The sequence below is a fragment of the Aptenodytes forsteri genome, unplaced genomic scaffold (genome assembly GCF_000699145.1).
Source record: "Aptenodytes forsteri isolate BGI_AS27 unplaced genomic scaffold, ASM69914v1 Scaffold349, whole genome shotgun sequence".
In the NCBI taxonomy this organism is placed as follows: Eukaryota; Metazoa; Chordata; class Aves; order Sphenisciformes; family Spheniscidae; genus Aptenodytes; species Aptenodytes forsteri.
In genome coordinates, this window is record NW_008794452.1 from 4,820,215 (window position 1) to 4,826,309 (window position 6,095).

The window sequence follows — 6,095 nt, forward strand, 5'->3', positions numbered from 1 at the left end:
TCAAACCCAAGCCTTCTGCTTCATATTAAAAGCATTTGTCAAAGCAGACGCTCCATCCTGTGCTGTTGGGTACCCGAAGCTGTGCAGCACAGAGCAAGGCAGGGTTACAAAATCTAGAATCGAAGCTGAGCTGGAGGGGGTGTCTGTGTGCACCCCATCCATCAGCAAGTGGGGATGGCAGGGGGAGCAGACCCGCCAGCTTGCTCAGCTTTGCCCAGCCTGCTACGGGCACGCTGGAGTTCGTGCTCAGCCCCAGATACTCTACCCCCCCCCCCCATGGCGTGATAAATTAGGAGGAAAACTTTCTCAGCTCAGTTTGTTCTCACAGTGCCGTCCAACAGAGCACAAGCCTGTCTAATCAGAAGCTACAGTCCTTCACCATCTGTTTAGACCCTAATTACAAATGCAGAAAAATAATGTGCTTTACAATTGCACCAGTAAATGCTGTAAATGATTTAAATGCATGCATATGTTCCCTGCAGAATTCAGCATGCATCTGCGACTTCTCCTCACATTAAGCACACAAATCAAGGGAAAAAATACCCAGATCTGACGAACAGCGTGTCCCTAGGATCGTGATTTTTATCCCTTTTTTTCCCCCTGATGGAATGGCAAACAGGGCTTTTTTGTAACAATCCATTCAACAGTGTTTTCTTCGCTTCCATTTTAAAAACTGTTTATCACCGTCGTGTAAATATAGTACAAATTACTCCATAAAACATGTAAAAGCAGAACAGCAGCCGCGCAAGCCTGCAGCTGGCTGGCGAGGTTTCAAAGCCGAGTTTTTTTTCTCTGGGGCGCCTGCGGAGGGGCAGGATCAGCTCGGCTCATCTGCTGGGGACCGCAGCCCTCCCTGAGCCCCTGCCGAAGAAGACAACTGCTGGCGTTTTGAGCCCTTGGCTCGCATGCCCCTTTTCAGGACGATGCTTGCCGGAGGCACACCGCAAAGCTATGGAGGTTGGCAAGCTTCACCCCCACATGTGCAAGCATGGGCGAAGGGGAAAAAGGGCCAAGAGCTGAAATACCTTGATACACGGGTCTTCTCTGTGGCTGCAGAGGGTGAGGTGGCAGCATTTTGGAGGGGCAGGGGTCAGAGAGCATCACCCCATCCGTGGTGGGGTGACGGTTCTCTGCACGCTGCCCGAGCGCATGGGGCCACACAGAACAGGGTTCTGCCTGGAGACCCTGCTGCCCATACAAATGAAGCTGCCACAGGGCAGTAATTAAGAGCGAGGTCATGCACACTGGCCCCTGGCTGGCCATGGGGACTGCCAGAGCTCATTAGGAGCTTTGTCAGGATGCCGGAGACAGGCACGGATGCAGACACGCAGGGATGCTCTGTGCTGCTGGGCAGATGCCCTGCTGGGTATCGTGTACCACCACCCTTGCACCCCTGCTCCCACAGCTGAGCCACCAAAGGCAATTCCACTTCAGCTGTGTAGGCTTTTGACCCACAGTGCATCCCGGCGAAACACTGAAAGGATGAGTCCTACCCCAAAACACGTACAATGGAGCAGCCGAGGGGCAGCAGAGCTTCTCTTTGGTCACCACCAAGGTGATGCTGAAGGATAGCAAGGTTGTTTCAAAGATGCTTCCACCTCCCAAAGGGTAATAGTGCTGCACCAAAGCCTCTGTAACCCAAAGGCTGGTATCACAGATGGAGAGGTGGCAGCATTTCTACCCTATGGGGCACTCCACCAAGTGGGGACAGGCTAGAGGAAGCTTTGGAGATCAGAGAGAAAGAGGGACAGTTACTTCTGACTGTGGGAGATGAGAATCACTCCATAACAAAACTTTCATTTCGTTTCGTTTCGTTTCATTTCGTTTCCTTCCCTTTCCCTTTCCCTCCCCTCCCCTCCTCCTACAGTGCATTTGTTTGCTTTAAAACCCCCCATAGCTACACTTAAAGGCTCCAGCTCTGAACCAGGGAGGAGTAGTTGGCACCACTAAGCTGAAAGAGAGGACAAAAGAAGGTTGGGCATAGGCTCAGTTAACTCTCCTTTGAGCAGAAACTGCAACAGATGCGTCTCCTCCGCTTTCTGCCCTTTTATCCAACCCCCTCCTGCTCCCCATGCCCTCCCATCTTGCTGGTGTTGCTTTGCCAGTTCACATCTTTCATCTGCCCTTGGCCAGTTGGATTTAACACCAAAGGCCATTGGAGAAGCCAAGCGTGGGGCAGGCACAGCAACCCGACCACGCCAGGCTGCCAGCCCTCCGCAGAGCTGGGGGAGCACAGGGGCTTTCCATCTTCCTGGCTGCTTTGCCAGCGATGCTGGCCCCGAGTGCTTTGCCACTCAGCACCGAGCAGGGATTTGTGCACATCTTTGATTTAGTTTCACTTCGTGGGCCCACCCTCATGAATTTTGCAAGCGCCTGCATCACTCATTTTATGCCCACCAGTGAGAGGAGGCCAAGCCCTGCAGAGAGCGCATGGTCCTTCCCCCACTGGCCAGCTCACAACCCGCTTCCCTCAGCTGAAAGATGGTGAAAACATCTACAACCCTGCTAGTCTCTCTTGGGCAGCTGAGAGGACGGTGTTAATTAGAGATACAAACCCGGCAATGCCATTTTGGACAGGTGAGGAAGACCCATGGACCCAGCTCAGCTCCCAGCCCTGCCCATACCCAAGATCTTCCTCTGAACCTCAGCTGTCACAGGTCCAAACAACGACCTGGGGAGCAACTCCCTCTTGTGAAGCTCTTTGAGACCTAGAAGTGTTATCTCCTGGCTAAATACCATGAAGTAGGTTTTGACCCCTGCAGCATTTCTGCTGGCTGTCCCACCTCGATGCTGGTGTAGGGCAGGGAGCATGTGTCATTCCTGAACTGGAAACTGGGGTCAATGGCTGCATTCCTTATCAAAGATACATTATTTAAAACCATCAAGAAATAAACCATGGTTGCATGTCCACTAACACGTCTGAAAAACGGCTCCACGTGGCAGAAACAGCATCCTTCATTTTGCCTTGCAACCACCGTTTCCCTCATCATTCTGCATTTTCTTAGCTTGAGCTCTTCGTTAGGGCCTACGCAGAGCATCAGATGCAACTTTGCCCAGGCAGTATTTGGCAGTAATTCCCCCCCCGCCGTTATACACAACACCCTATAAATTACCCATCCCCTTTTGCAGGGGGATGACCCACACGCTCATGCTCAGGCTGCCCGTCAGCATCCATCCCCGTACCGTGGCGCTCTCACCAGCAGTCCCTGCTTTATACTCAGACCTCATTCTTGCCCAATTTGAACCTGTATTGATTTTTCCCCTCATTTCTCGTAACTTTCCTTAGCTGACTACCATCAAAGACAAAGGATAAATTCCCTTTTTGCCTGCTTTCCCTGCAGATGCAATAAATACACTCTCCATACCTACCTGCAGGTCATTTGGAGATATTAAATTAGAATAACCGGGCTCTCAAAGCAATTCTCTCGCGGCTCCTTCACCCGGCCCTTGTCAGTGATTTCTCCAAGTTTACAATCTAAAATGGGAGAGAAGGATGACCAGAAGGAAAAATGCAAACTAAAAGTGCATGCATCGGTGCATCTCCAAGAGAAATCACTTCAGACACCAGCAGTTGCACAGTATCAAGTATTAACTTTATTAGCAACAGTATCGGATAATTAAGTTCTGTCTCAAGAGGTATTTGATCTGTAACATGAGGATCAGCAGAGGTGCAAAGCAGTCAGCAAAGGAGTAGAATCTCATTATACCTGGGACCAGGGCAAAATGTGTGAGTTGAGGAGAGCAGACCACGCAGCAGGCTCTCAAGTGGGAAGCACTGAAGGCCACAAAGGGACGTTTCAGTTGCCAAAATGAGGTTGGCTTAGGCTTTTCAGCCATGACCAGCTACCGCATTACCCCAAGCAACTTGGAGGCAATGGGAGCGTTTACCCTCGTGAGCAGCACACAGCTGGCTGGCCAGCATCGCCACCCTCAGCCCTTGGGCTGCCCTTCAAGCTGAGGTGGACCTTCACCCGGGTCAACGCTGGCCAAAGCGTCAGGGGTTGAAGGGCTGCAAACTTACCAAAGCGACAGGATTAAGAGCCCGCACGTGCAAAGTCAGGTGCCGTAAAGCTGCTCCTTGGTACCGCACGCCCTGTAAATTTTCCACTCATGTCTGGATTTTATGTTTAAATAAAAATCAGCTGTAAAGCAAAACTGTGTGTGTATTGCCAACAAGCCCAAACTAAACACTGGAAAGGATTTATATAAAAAAACAACACCCACCAAGCCTACATTTCACCTCATGGCAATAACTGCTGTCGATCTTGCTGTTCTCCCAGCAAAGCCAGGGCGGCCGCGGGTGGAAAGGCACCAGCCCCGCATCCTCCCTCTTGCTAACCACCACATCCAGCACAGCAAGGAGACGGCCTGGCAACCCAGACCAGCAGCTTCTCCACTACTCGGTCAAGCAGGAGATGCTGAGAGAGCATCCACTAATGGCCCAGTCTTAAAGGAAGTATTTTCCATCGACAGCATCCCTGAGGCATCAGCTGTAATGCCATTACATCCTTGCTTACCAGTTCACCTCTCCTAGACCATAAATCCATGCAATTTGAGTAAATAAATACAATAATTTTATTTAGTCCAGGCTGCATTTGCATATGGAAGTTTAAGTGACTTTAAACGCCGGTCCCCTTTGGGTGGGCCATCTTTTTGGGTATCACAGTAGCTCACCCCTCTGAAAGCATCTGGAGACCATATGCCACCTGTCTACCTAAATTAATCAGCTTTCTGCTGTGAACATCACATCAGAGCCTCTCTAATACCTCTCCCTGGCTTTTATAGATCTTTCTTAATGCAGACTAAAGGCACCTTAAAAACCTTAGGTTAGGACCACAGAATCATAGAATCATTAAGGTTGGAAAAGACCTCTAAGATCATCGAGCCCACCCGTCACCCCAACACCACCATGCCCACTAAACCACATCCCTAAGCGCCTCATCTACACGTCTTCTAAATACCTCCAGGGATGGTGACTCAACCACTTCCCTGGGCAGCCTGTTCCAATGTTTAACCACTCTTTCAAAAAAGAAATTTTTCCTCCCGTCCAATCTAAACCTCCCCTGGCGCAACTTGAGGCCATTTCCCCTCGTCCTATCGCTTGTTACTTGGGAGAAGAGACCGACACCCACCTCGCTACAACCTCCTTTCAGGTAGTTGTAGAGAGCGATGAGGTCTCCCCTCAGCCTCCTTTTCTCCAGGCTAAACAACCCCAGTTCCCTCAGCCGCTCCTCATAAGACTTGTTCTCCAGACCCCTCACCAGCCTCGTTGCCCTTCTCTGGACACGCTCCAGCACCTCGACGTCCTTCTTGTAGTGAGGGGCCCAAAACTGAACACAGTATTTGAGGTGCGGCCTCACCAGTGCCGAGTACAGGGGCACGATCACTTCCCTTAGCATTTCGCTTCCTCACTTAGCATTTCGTTTTCCTTGGGGTTCAGCTGCAGACAGGTAAGTTAAAGTCCACAACCGTCACAGCAAGAGAAATGGTCTCAGGTTGGCCACAACATACAGCCCCAGCACTAGCAGCACCGTGCTGGGGGCTCAATGGTCCCTCAATTCAATCTTATCTGGAAAAATTAAAGCAAGCAGAAGTCCAAGTGGAGAGGTTTCCCTTATATATGTTTTTTCATGGGACGAATGTATGAAATCCCCCCGAAACGGTGCCCTGCTCCCTGGCACAGCTGCTATCCACTCCCAAAGCTTGCTGAAAGCTGCTCCAGGGCTCAGACTCCCTTTAGCTCAACACCATCATCACAGCTTGATGAAGGGGACCGGAACACTGCAGGGCTAAACTCGTAACAAAGAGGCAGCCAAACCCAAGGTGCTGTCAAAAGCCCCGGTTTCAGTTTAAAAACAGCGTGATGGCACCAGCAAGCCACCCTTGCCCACCGGCACTGAGGTGAGGGACAGGTTTCCCTGTGCCCCTGGTGCTTCCCTGAGCTCCCTGGGGAGGACAAGGGTTTTTTGGTCTGTTTGCTCCGGTTGAGCTGGGGAGTGACAAAGGTCTGACGGGACCTCCCAAGCACAGGGGATGCCCCTTCCCAGAAGGAGGACTTTCCCCCTGGATGTAACCCCCCCCCCCCCCCCCCCGCA